Genomic DNA, 11,877 nt, shown 5'->3' with positions numbered 1-11,877 from the left:
AAAATTTGTACCTTTAAAAAAACAGATAGATGGCAAGGGTGTTTCTGATAAATGATTTTTTAAGAGTGTTTTCTATGGTTTTTTTTTTTTTTTTGTAATCGTAGTTTTACATGTACATTTAAATTGATTTACAGGCATAACAAAAGTTCAATTCCAGTTTTTCGTGTACTGGCTTAGAAATGATCCTAAATTTGTCTGGAATAATAAACAGACAAGAATAGCCGAGACAAACATGCCCTAGTCGGTATTAAAGCACATAATAAAGGTGTAATAAATAAAGTGGTGTAGCTAATGAGAGAGTAGATGCCAGTGGGCAGAGACTTGGATCATGAGTAGTACCCCTTTAAAGAAGGCGCCACCGAGGAACAAGGACATTCCCACCATTGGTACGTGAAGAATGATTTGGAAGAAATTGGTGTAGAGTCTTAACTCTTACTAGGCCAGTTCAAGAAAGGAAGCCAAGAATGCTGGTCCACTTCTGTAGTCCTAGTACCGAAGTCAAGCACGGCAGTCCCGGTGCCAAGAGGCTGTCTGCAGGGGTTACTGTTCTGTTGCTGTGATAAAACACTGTTATCAAAAGCAACTTACGGAAGGAAGGGTGTGCTGGGGCTTACATGAGGTGTGAGCCCATTACAGCAGCAGAGAGGCATGGTAGTAGTGGTGGGCATGGCAGAGTGGTGGGCATGGCAGTAGTAGTGAGCATAGCAGCTAGTGGTGGGCATGGCAGAGTGGTGGGCATGGCAGTAGTGGTGGGCATGGCAGAGTGGTGGGCATGGCAGTAGTGGTGAGCATAGCAGCTAGTGGTGGGCATGGCAGAGTGGTGGGCATGGCAGTAGGAAGATATGGTAGCCAGCCATGGACATGGCGGTCAGGAAGTATGGCAGTTAGTGAAGGTCATAGCTGTTAGTGATGTATCGGTATGGTGGCCCGTCATGGGCATGGCAGTCGGGAGAAACCGCAGTAGGTTGAGAGATCACATGTTTAATAGCAAACAGGACCTGGAAAGAAGGTGAGGCTATAAACTCTAGACGCCCACCTCCAGTGAGTGACAAGGCTTCCTCCAGCAAGAACACGTGTCATAAAAGTCCCTGAACAGTGCCACCAACTAGGAACCAAGTTTTCAAATACCCGAGCCTAAGGAGGACAGTTTCATTCAGGCCACCTTACTGTGGTAGGAGTACTGTCTCAAAAGCAAAAATAATCAAATAAAATTGAAAATATTTTTGAAAAACTCCTAAGTTCGAAAGAAATAAAGATGGGGACTGGAGGGGTGGCTCAGCAGTTAAGGGCACTGGCTGCTTTTCCAGAGGACCTGGGTTGACTCTCAAATGTCTGTAATTCCAGCTGTGGGGTCATCTCTGTCACCCTCTTCTGGCCCTCCAGGCTGTCATGTACATACATTGTGTGTAGACATAGATGCAGGTATAACACTCATACACATAAAATAAAAATTAAAGAAAAAAAGTAAAGCCAGTATCTGATGACTGTTATGCTTGTACAAAGGGGGAAATAAACCCTATAAGTCTGAGAAAAAGTTTAGCAGTTCATTGACATAAAACACATAAACCCTGTTTTCTAGGGAGAAAAGCTGTATTTTGGTTCACAGTTTTACAGAGAGAAACAGTTATTGTAGGGAAGACACGGCAGCTGGCAGGGAAGGTACAGAGACAGGAACAGAAGGCTGGTGGCCATGTCACATCTGCCATCAGAGAGCAATGAACAGGAAGTGAATGGCCTCAAGACCTGACTCCTGTCACTCACTTCCTCCAGGAAGGTTCTACCCCACTAAATCTCACACAACCTTGCCAAACAGAGACACCAGCTGTGAGCCAAGCAGCCAAACCTGTGAGCCAACACAGGACATTTCATATTCCAACCCCACCACATGGTACATTTAAACTTTTTTTTTAAAGACTTACTTATTTCATGTAGCTTACTTTATTTATATCATTGTAGCTGTCTTCAGACACACCAGAAGAAGGCATCAGATCCCATTACAGATGGTTGTGAGCCTCCATGTGGGTGCTGGGAATTGAACTCAGGACCTCTGGAAGAGCAGTCAGTGCTCTTTACCACTGAGTCACCTCTCCAGCCCACATTTAAACTTTTAATTTCAACATGCAGAAGACTGAGGTAGGAGGAGGAGGGGTTCAAAAGAAGCCTGGGCAAAACAGCCAGACCTTGTCACAAAACTCCACAAAGAAACAAAAGCAAAACAAACAAAAACCCTATGCACCTTTTAAAAACGTGGACATAAAAAGGATAAGAAAACATCTACGTAATGACAGATACAGCTCTTATACATGAGGGATGCCCACAAATGGATTTTTCAGCAGAGGAAAAATGAGCAAAGCACCTAAAGATATAACTAATATAAGACCCAAAAGGTCCGGGCGGTGGTGGCGCACGCCTTTAATCCCAGCACTTGGGAGGCAGAGGCAGGTGGATTTCTGAGTTTGAGGCCAGCCTGGTCTACAGAGTGAGTTCCAGGACAGCCAGGACTACACAGAAAAACCCTGTCTCAAAAAACCAAAAAAAAAAAAAAAAAAAAAAAAGACCCAAAAGGTCAATTTTTAAAGTTCAAGAAAGTCAACAGCAAAGCAAATAAAAATTAAGCGTGGGGACGCTTTCCAGTACAAAGTTAATGAAAACTGTTAGGAGCTGAGTGAGCGTGACAACATTCGCCATTACAAGATGGTGCGGGCATCCTGTGCTCCCACAAGTAAACAACTAACTACGCAGGTGCAAAAGGCAAAAAGTGCATCAAAGTCACTGCCCATCCCGGGGCTTATTATGGGTAATGAGTGAACAGCCAATCAGAAGTGAACACACCACTCTAGGGTACGTATAGCAGTGCCTTTTCCGGGCTTGGGGTCTTTCCGCTTCTGCTGATACAAGAATAAAGCCTCGATGTGGTAACTACCCGAACACTGCCTCACGTGTCTCTTTCGCTGGCGAAGGAGACACGGAGGGGCTCGGAACAGAAAACAAACAAACAGAATATTCACAGTGCACTTCTGCAGTCTCTTCCTGTATTGCTCATAAAAGATTTCAGTGAGGCTCTTTACAGAAAACCATAACCAACATTTTTACATGACCCTGTGTTTTAATCCTGAAATTCAACTTTTAGAGATTAGGACTAAGAGTCTCACACACAAAAAAAAGTAAAAGTCTTGTGCTAATGAGAGTTATTGTAAAATGATGGGAGTTCCTTGTATAGTTTTGAGGAATTCTTGTGGGAGTCTGATTATGTAGCCCAGGCTGGCCTCAAATTCATGTTCTCCCTGCTATGTCACAAGTGCTGGGAAAGGAATTTTCAATTGTATAGTCAAATGCACGTCACTTGATATTACTCTCAAACACAAAACTGGGTGCTATTCTTGGAGTATATATTAACAGTAGTTATATATGAACTGTAAGGGTTGAATAGTTTGGTTTTCTTCATTACATTTTAATGCATTTCCATGTTTTCTACACTGAGGAAGTTTTGTAAGTGTATGCGTGCTTAAATAGTAAAATGAGAGGAAAGAGTCAGAAGCAGTGATCTATTGTTATTCTTTGAGACTTGGATCTTCAGGAGAAGAAAGGAGAGCTGGAGGGAGGTAGAGAAATCAAGGCGACTTCCTTGTCCTTCTTCCTTTTCTTTCCCCCTTCCTTCCTTCCTGTCTTTAATGATGAAAGTACTTGAGTACTTCACAACCAGAGGAGAGAATATGGATATGGAAGTAAAAGGGAAAAAACACAGGAGCTGGAGAGGTGGCTCAGCTGCTAAGAGTGATTGCTGCTCCCGCCGAGGGTCTTGGTTTCTCTGTGCCCACATTGAGCAGCTTTCAACCACATGTGAACTACAGTTCCAGGAATCTGATACCCCCTTGCAGACTTCTCTGGCATGCACACAAGCGTGCACGTAAGTGTGCAAGCGTGCGAACACACATATCACACACGCACACACACACGCGCACACACACACACAGGTATAAAAAGAAAACAAGTGCAAATGGAAACGTTCAGTCTCGATAAGGATCAAATGAGGAATGCTGCGTGAAAGGACGGCATTGAACAAATTGAGGAATGAGGGATGTGAGTGTCTAGCGGTCAGATGGCAGGTCTCTGGCATTCTGTCCCTTTTTAACAGAGTAAGAAAACCCAATACATTTCTGTGTTTCTTAAAATAAGAACACTGAACATCAGAACAGGTCGTTGAGCTCATGATTAAATTCATATTGCTAAGTGGCTCGTACCTGAGTCACAGGATTTTGCCTAAACGGGAGCACTGGTAATGGCAAAGAGAAACAGCACACAGCGCTTCTAAAACGCAACATTTAATTAGACTTCATTTACGAATGTTCATGTTCACCAAGAACGTGGCTTGGGGAATGCTGGCACCAATACGGATAGCACTGGCAGGAAAATAGCCACATGTTTCATTAAAGTGACTGTTCGATGGTACAGCCCTGATGGCTTTGTTATTTTGTTTTTTGAGACCAGGCTGTCCTTGAACTCACAGAGATCTGCCTCAGCGGTTAAGAGTACTGACTGCTCTTCCAGAGGTCCTGAGTTCAATTCCCAGCAACCACATGGTGGCTCACAACTATCTGTAATGGGATCTGATGCCCCCTTCTGGTGTGTCTGAAGAAAGTGACAATGTATTTACACACATAAAATAAATAAAATCTTTAAAAAAGAAAACTGATCAACTACATATATTACCTTTTAAACACAGGCTAAGCTTTCTTGTTAAAAATATCATAACATGCCTCGGGTACTTTTGATATTTAAAAAGTGCTATTTAGTCACTTAAGATCCCCCAGTAATGCCGGGCAGTGGTGGCGCACGCCTTTAATCCCAGCACTTGGGAGGCAGAGGCAGGCGGATTTCTGAGTTCGAGGCCAGCCTGGTCTACAGCCTGAGTTCTAGGACAGCCAGGGCTGCACAGAGAAACCCTGTCTCAAAAACAAACAAACAAACAAAAATCCCCCAGTAATAGTAATAACAACAGCAACAACAAATTGCAGCTCCCCAAATATCTTATTTGTCTGATTTGCCTGTATAGGTTACTCAACTCTCAGAATTCAAATCAATGTAAGTTTGATAGTTGTTGTGTTTTTATACATTGTCTTTTGAAGGGTCTGAATAAATAGAAAAGAATTAGCAATATGTAACTGAAAGGATATTTGATTACTCGTCCATTCAGCTAGGCTTCTCCAGAAGTGTCCAACCCAGTTGAGGTTTAGCTATTTCTCAGCTGCCATAGGGGTCAAGTGAGTAGGCAGAGCCCAGTTCAGAGGTCCTCATGGAATACCAAGAAAGAGCCAAAGAGTGTACTGCAAGGAAAGCATAGAGTATCTGTTGCTAGCTTTGTGGTGGTCCCTTCCTGACCCATGCATCAGATGGCTCTTACCACCTAGAACACTCAAGGTACCATGAGGAATGAGTAAGGCATGGAATGATATTTTTTCAGTTTATCCCTGTTCACCTCGGTCAGCTGTGCTGATTCAGCACCATTGTACATCGGTGAGTGGTTTTATAAATTAGATTGATTTAATATCGCTTCTTCTCAAGTAGATGACCAGATAGTTAACATTGCTCTGTGTAAATCTCCCTTTGAACGATGAGATGAGCTTCAGGAAACAAAGAGCAGTCTGCTTGCACTTCCGCCATACGTGACAAGAAATCTGTTAGCACAAATTCAGAATTAGGAAACAAGAGTCCTCTTAAAATTCCTCTCAACTAAGTATATACTTGTAGACCAACAATCTACAAAAGTTGTAGCTTACAAACCTATCTTTGTAAGCTGGCAGACGATATAGAGAAATAGAATCTACATTTGGAATCTCAAAGCTTGAAGCCCATGAGTCTTAGTCTTTCTGGGGCCTTAGTGTTTCTGAGAGATCTCTTTCCAGCTGCAGCATAAGCCCTGGAATGTGAACCAGCAAAATCTAGATCTAGACTTGTGTAACAGTTCTATGACACTGTTAAATGAAGCACATTATATCAAACTTCTCCCACCAAAATGTTAACTCAGAATAACAACTGGAAGCATATTATACTGTTAGTGTCAAATAATATTAACAAATAAATCTAAAGTGTAAAATCATAGTATTTGAATTTTTAACTTTTACAAATGCTGAATGTATGTGATAACTAGAAATTATTGTCAATATATACATATATACATTAAGATGACTAGAGTAACCAAGATGCTTTCAGTGATGAAGTGTGTTCTGGGTACTACTTAAGTGGAATTTTCCCAAGACTGGCTTGATAGAGAGACATGCTCAGAGTTGTCAAGAGGCTGTCAAGATGTCATTAAGGCTGTCATGAGAGAACACAAGTCAGAAATATCAAGGCGGAGAAATGACAGCATTGGCAGTATCTCTTCAAGAGTATACACTTGATTGTCTCTAACACTTGGTCCTCAGACCGAAGAGAGTGAAGGCAATACAAGAGTCATGTCCCCAGGGGAGCCTTTCCTGGCCCCTGGGTCAGGGTTTGTCTCCCTGTTCCCCAGAGCTTCTCTTTCCTTCTGTCATTTGTGTGTTCATGGGTGGGATTGTCTGAGTAATGTTAATTTCTCTGCTTAATTCCAAGCTCTGTGAAAATGACACAGAATACCTGTCGTTTGGTAAATGTTAGTTACAAGAAAGAATTAATTAAATGAGAAGAGGGAAGGAGGTAAGCCAAGATCTCTCTTCTGGGGACCATGTGGTGTCATTTCCCAAGATGAGGTTTATTGGAGAAGGGAATTTGGATGGAGGAAGGATGAATTCTATTTTAACATGTTATATTTGAATGAAAACTTGGAACCATTTATTTTCAAAATGAGTACGTGTGTATAAATAACTGCCAGTATAGGAGCCTGGAAGACTGTCAATTTTAAATCTTTCTCATTAAAATTACCTCCTTTGTGATTTTGAAATAGCCTTTTATGCCTCAAATATAAAAATCGAGCACACTGAAAATTACTTTGGTTCTTATTTTATGGACAGTCATTTAGAATGGAAGCTCATTTTTTCATACAGTTACTCTGTATGAGTTATAAATAGGATTCTTCCCCTTAAACACGGCGGGCACTAGAAAGACAACTAGGAAGACAAAAGACGAAAGCAGCCACTCCTAAAGCTGCTCTTCCAACAGAAAATTCAAAACCTTGTTTCTGCCCAGTAAGAGAGACCTTAGCATCCCACAGCACCTGTGCCGGTATATACCTCCAGTTTTCTGAGATGTCCTGGAGCTTCCTGTCCTGAAAACCCAGGCTGTATGTTTGTGACTGTTTCCAGATACTCTTGGCTTTTCATCTTGTTTGCTTTCAAGATTTTTTTAATAGCATAGTGACCTTTCTGGATGTCGTTCCCTGCCTTCCCTGAGATTGATTTCATTTCTCTGGTCTTAGATGAAAATCTTTTCTCTGTTCCACGTTACTTTTTGAATTTCAGCCCGGTTGGTAGGAGTGAGTGACCATACTGGGTTAGAACTAAGAACAACAAGCTGGCATCTTGCCTCTCGAGGGACTTAGGGAAGGTGTGGCGCTCTCCCACAGCAAGCCACCTGAATACTTCATTTGAATGTCATTTAAAAATTTCTTATTCTGGCACTGGAAGGATATTTTTACCTCCATTTGGTTCATCCCAAAGCCTGTCTTCTTAACGTCTGTTCAGTTGAGAATATTTCCAGGATCCAGAAACCTAGAAGAGACACACATACTACCCAAGCTTCTCCTATTTTTGGTCAAATTGTTTCCCAATGAAAAATATTATTTAGGCCTCCACCGTGATGACTGGTGTACATGCTCCCAGGAAGGACCTCTCCCAGTCAGCGCTGCGCTACCACCTTAGTGACCCCACATGGCTAAAGCTGATGCCTGACAGACGTGAAGGAACAGATTTACAAACTGCCCAAGAGGGGCTGGAGAAAAGGCCAGTGGTTAAGAGCACTGACTGCTCTTCGAGAGATCCTGAGTTCAATTCCCAGCAACCACATGGTTGCTTACAACCATCTGTAATGGAATCTGATGCCCTCTTCTGGTATGTCTGAAAAGAGTGACAGTGCACTCACAAACATAAATAAATAAAACTAAAACAAAACAAAACAACAACAACAAAAAAAAACTGGCCAAGAAAGTCCTGACTCCTTCCCAGATAGGACTAGGGACTCACATAGTGTGGCACAGGCCTGTATTGTGACTGGAAATAAAATCTTGAGAATACTTAAGTCCAAAGGCCTTGATCTTGAGGTGGGTAGCCCTGGTCTTGGATTTTGATGGTAATTACGCTTTCCCGGGAGAGACGTAAGTACACAGGTGACTTCTTGTGAACCTGCTCCCCACCTTAACTTGTAAAATAAAGCCTAGAGACGGTGACTGGGCAGTAGAAGGGAAGGTGGAGCTGAGAAGTTAGGGAGAGAAGGAGAAGGAAGGAGAGGGGAAGGAGAAGGGAGGAGAAGCACATGGCCTGGAGAAACCGCAAGTTCTAAGGGTCTCATAGATGGGGAATGGAATAGTGTAGTGGTGAATCTGCCCAATCTAGGCGTGCAGCTTGTATTCATAATTACTGAGTTGTGTTTTCTTTGACCGGGCTTATTTGGGTTGGAGATTTACTGTCGCACGATCTCCCTGAGGATCTGTACCATTTCATTAGGAGAGCATCTTGAGAGGAACAGAAAGGATGCTGAACTCCGCCTGATTCTGAATTCCCTGGTTGGCTCGATCCTGTAAGACTAGCGGGTGCTCCTTCCCACCCAATTGGAAATAGGAGTCGATCACGGTCTCTGCTCTCCTGGCATGTATGCTGTTGTGTACACACGCAATAAAACCACTTTGAGTAATATATATATATATTATTTATTTATTTATCAAGTACTTAGCATATGCTCTGAGCTACTGAGACATACATATATGTTATGCACATTCATGACTAACCCTTCTAAAACCATGAGCCAAAGCCAATCTTTCTTCCTTTAGGTTGCTTTGCTCAGGTATCCTATTACAGCAACAGGAACTAACTAACAGAGTAGCTAATATTATTTCCTTTTTAAATATGAGAAAACTAAGACACAGAGAAATTAACTTTCAGAAGCTCACAGGGATGATACACTGTGGGGCCAAGCAACAACTCGGGGGACATGGTGGCACTGGTGCATGTCTTTAATCCCAGCACTCAGGAGGCAGAGGCAGGATCTCTGAGTTCGAGGCCAGCCTGGTCTACAGAGCACGTTCCAGGACAGCCAGGGATACACGGAGAAACCCTGTCTCAACAAACAAACAAACAAACAAATAAACAAAGCCAATTTGCTGAATGAGGGCCCAGAGCCCATATTTACATTTGCTTTCCCACAAAAAAAAAAAAAGGTTGTATAAATTTACAATGGCAGCATTTGTAAGAATGCTGTTTCCGTAAATCTCCAACCCAAATAAGCCTGGTCAAAAAAAACCCACAACTCAGTAATTATGTATACCTGCTGCACGCCTAGACTGGGCAGATTTACTACTAGACTACCCTATTCCCCATCTATGAGACCCCTTATCACTTGTGGGCTTTTCCAGGACATGTGCTTCTCCTTCATTGTCCTCCAACATCCTCCTCTCTCTCCCCCCAAACTTCTCAGCTCCACTCTAGCCTTTATTTTACAAATTAAGGTAGGCAGAAGGTTCACAAGAAGTCACTAGTGTGCGTGACTCCTCGTCTGCAGCCCCTCCCTGGAAACTGGAATTAGCATCAAAATACAAGACCTGGGCTATCCACCACAGGCGCAAGCTGGGTACATTCAATTAGTAACCATTTCTATTGCTCAGGTATCATCCGTACATCCCAAACCTGCTTTCTCACCTTAAAGGGAGGCTTTCATGCTGAAGGAGAGGCCTAGATATTCTTTAATAACCCCCTCTCTCATTGTCACAGTGGGAGGAGTTTGAATGGAAACGGCAATTTAACAGCCTTTTCAGTGTAAGGTAATCATAATAGAAGGCTTGGTGCTGACGTGTTCCGGTGTTGAAAATTCACTGCCTCCGCTTATGTCTGCAAAGTGTACAAAATAACAGCCGAAGCCCTTTGTTGCACACCTATTAACTAACTAGTACACTTAAGTACTTTGTAGACACGGAATCTTGTGATCTTTGGATGGCTCCCACTATTCCATTTTGCAAGGAGCTAGGGAGTTGGACTCACACTGACCAACCGAGCGGGGCATAATTAGACATTAAACTTCCAGGATGTATCACTTGTTAATTTCAACCACCGAGAGACCATAGGACTTACTACATAGCTGCAACACGGAGGTGATCTCCTCAAACAGTTAAACACAAAAAGATGAGTTATTTTACAAAGCTGATCCAGGACCAATCCAGAGACTCCAGTGGCTTGCGATAGAATTGTAATTTAAATTCTGTCAAGGGTCAGTGGGCTGATAACTGCCTTCCAGAGCCACTTACAAATCTGGGGGGTGGGGAGAGAAAGTATTTATCACCATGCCCATGCACTGCTTTCTGCTATTAACCCAAGGGCAGGGCAGTGTCGGGGGAGCCAGGTTACACAGGGCTCTGAGGAAAAGTGGCCATGACAACTGGGGAATCCTTTTCTCTAAAATTTTACCCTTTGCTATGGCTGCCTCATTAATTCCTATTGAAAAAAAAAAAAAAAAAAAAAACCTGTCATGTATAGATGAGATCCAGAGATGTAAAAAGAATTCTTTTTTTTTTTTTTTTTTTTTTTTTTTTTTTTTTTTGAGACAGGGTTTCTCTGTGTAGCCCTGGCTGTCCTGAAACTCCCTCTGTAGACCAGGCTGGCCTCGAACTCAGAAATCCGCCTGCCTCTGCCTCCCAAGTGCTGGGATTAAGTAAAAAGAATTCATTAGGCAAAAAAAAATATATATGGTTCTCCTAGTCAAGGAATGGGTCTCCATATGACCCTTAGTGTTAGTTGGTCTTCCCTGTATCCCAGGGAGCCTGAGAAAGACTGCAAACAGAGGCTGCCGTGTGGTTTGGACCCTTCCTACTTCCTAGTTAAACAAGGGTAACCCAGAATCCAGGAAGCTCTCAGCTCCAGACATGGAGAACTATCTCTGGATTTAAGATTACAGCTGTGTGGTTTGGGGGTAAAGTAGTCTTTAACCCTTCAATCAGGGAATAGGACAGCATGTCCTGTTCAGAATGTTCTGGAGACTAAAAGAGAAAAACTGTGTAAAATGCTTAACCCTCTGCTGGTCTCTTAGTGAGCAGTCAGTGAGTGGGGGGAAACATCTTCATGGCATTATTCAAAGATCCCAGGAAGACTACAGAAGTTGGGCTTACAGGCTGACCTACAGAACGGACTTGAGAAGGGAAGTTTCCTCTATGAACAGTCCTGGCAGCTACCAGACACCTCTTAAACACTGCCTCTGCCATAGTCTCAGGATGTCTCTCTAACAATCTTTCTATGAAGCGCAGGGATACTGATGCTTGTTGTCCCCTGGGTGGCAGATGTCAACTAAAATCCCTGAGAAGGGGTTAGACCCACTTTTGAGCTTAAGCTTGCTAATAGATTTTTAAAATCAGACCCGAGTGGGAATGCATTCCCCTCCTCTGCTGATATGGTCAGTTTTCCCTCCTTCTTGAATCTACTTTCTTGTTTATAGAAAGGATAATTAATACCCAACTGAAGTGTGAGGAGAATTAAATGTGAAAGCATATGAAATGGGTAACCGAGAAGCTGGTGTGTAGGATGAACTGGGTTCTGATTTCATTCATCTCAAACAGCCCTGAGTAACTAGTCAGTCTCTGTACAGGAGCTAGCAAGTTAAGTTACAACCTGAGCTAAAAGTCTTGGGATCCTGTTTTCTGCAACACCCATGAGTATACATCTTCCTTTAAAGACGCACACCCTTCAGCGGGCTTATTTATTAATT

Source organism: Arvicanthis niloticus, chromosome 13, assembly GCF_011762505.2.
Source record: "Arvicanthis niloticus isolate mArvNil1 chromosome 13, mArvNil1.pat.X, whole genome shotgun sequence".
In the NCBI taxonomy this organism is placed as follows: Eukaryota; Metazoa; Chordata; class Mammalia; order Rodentia; family Muridae; genus Arvicanthis; species Arvicanthis niloticus.
Note: the sequence above shows the minus strand (reverse complement) of the source record.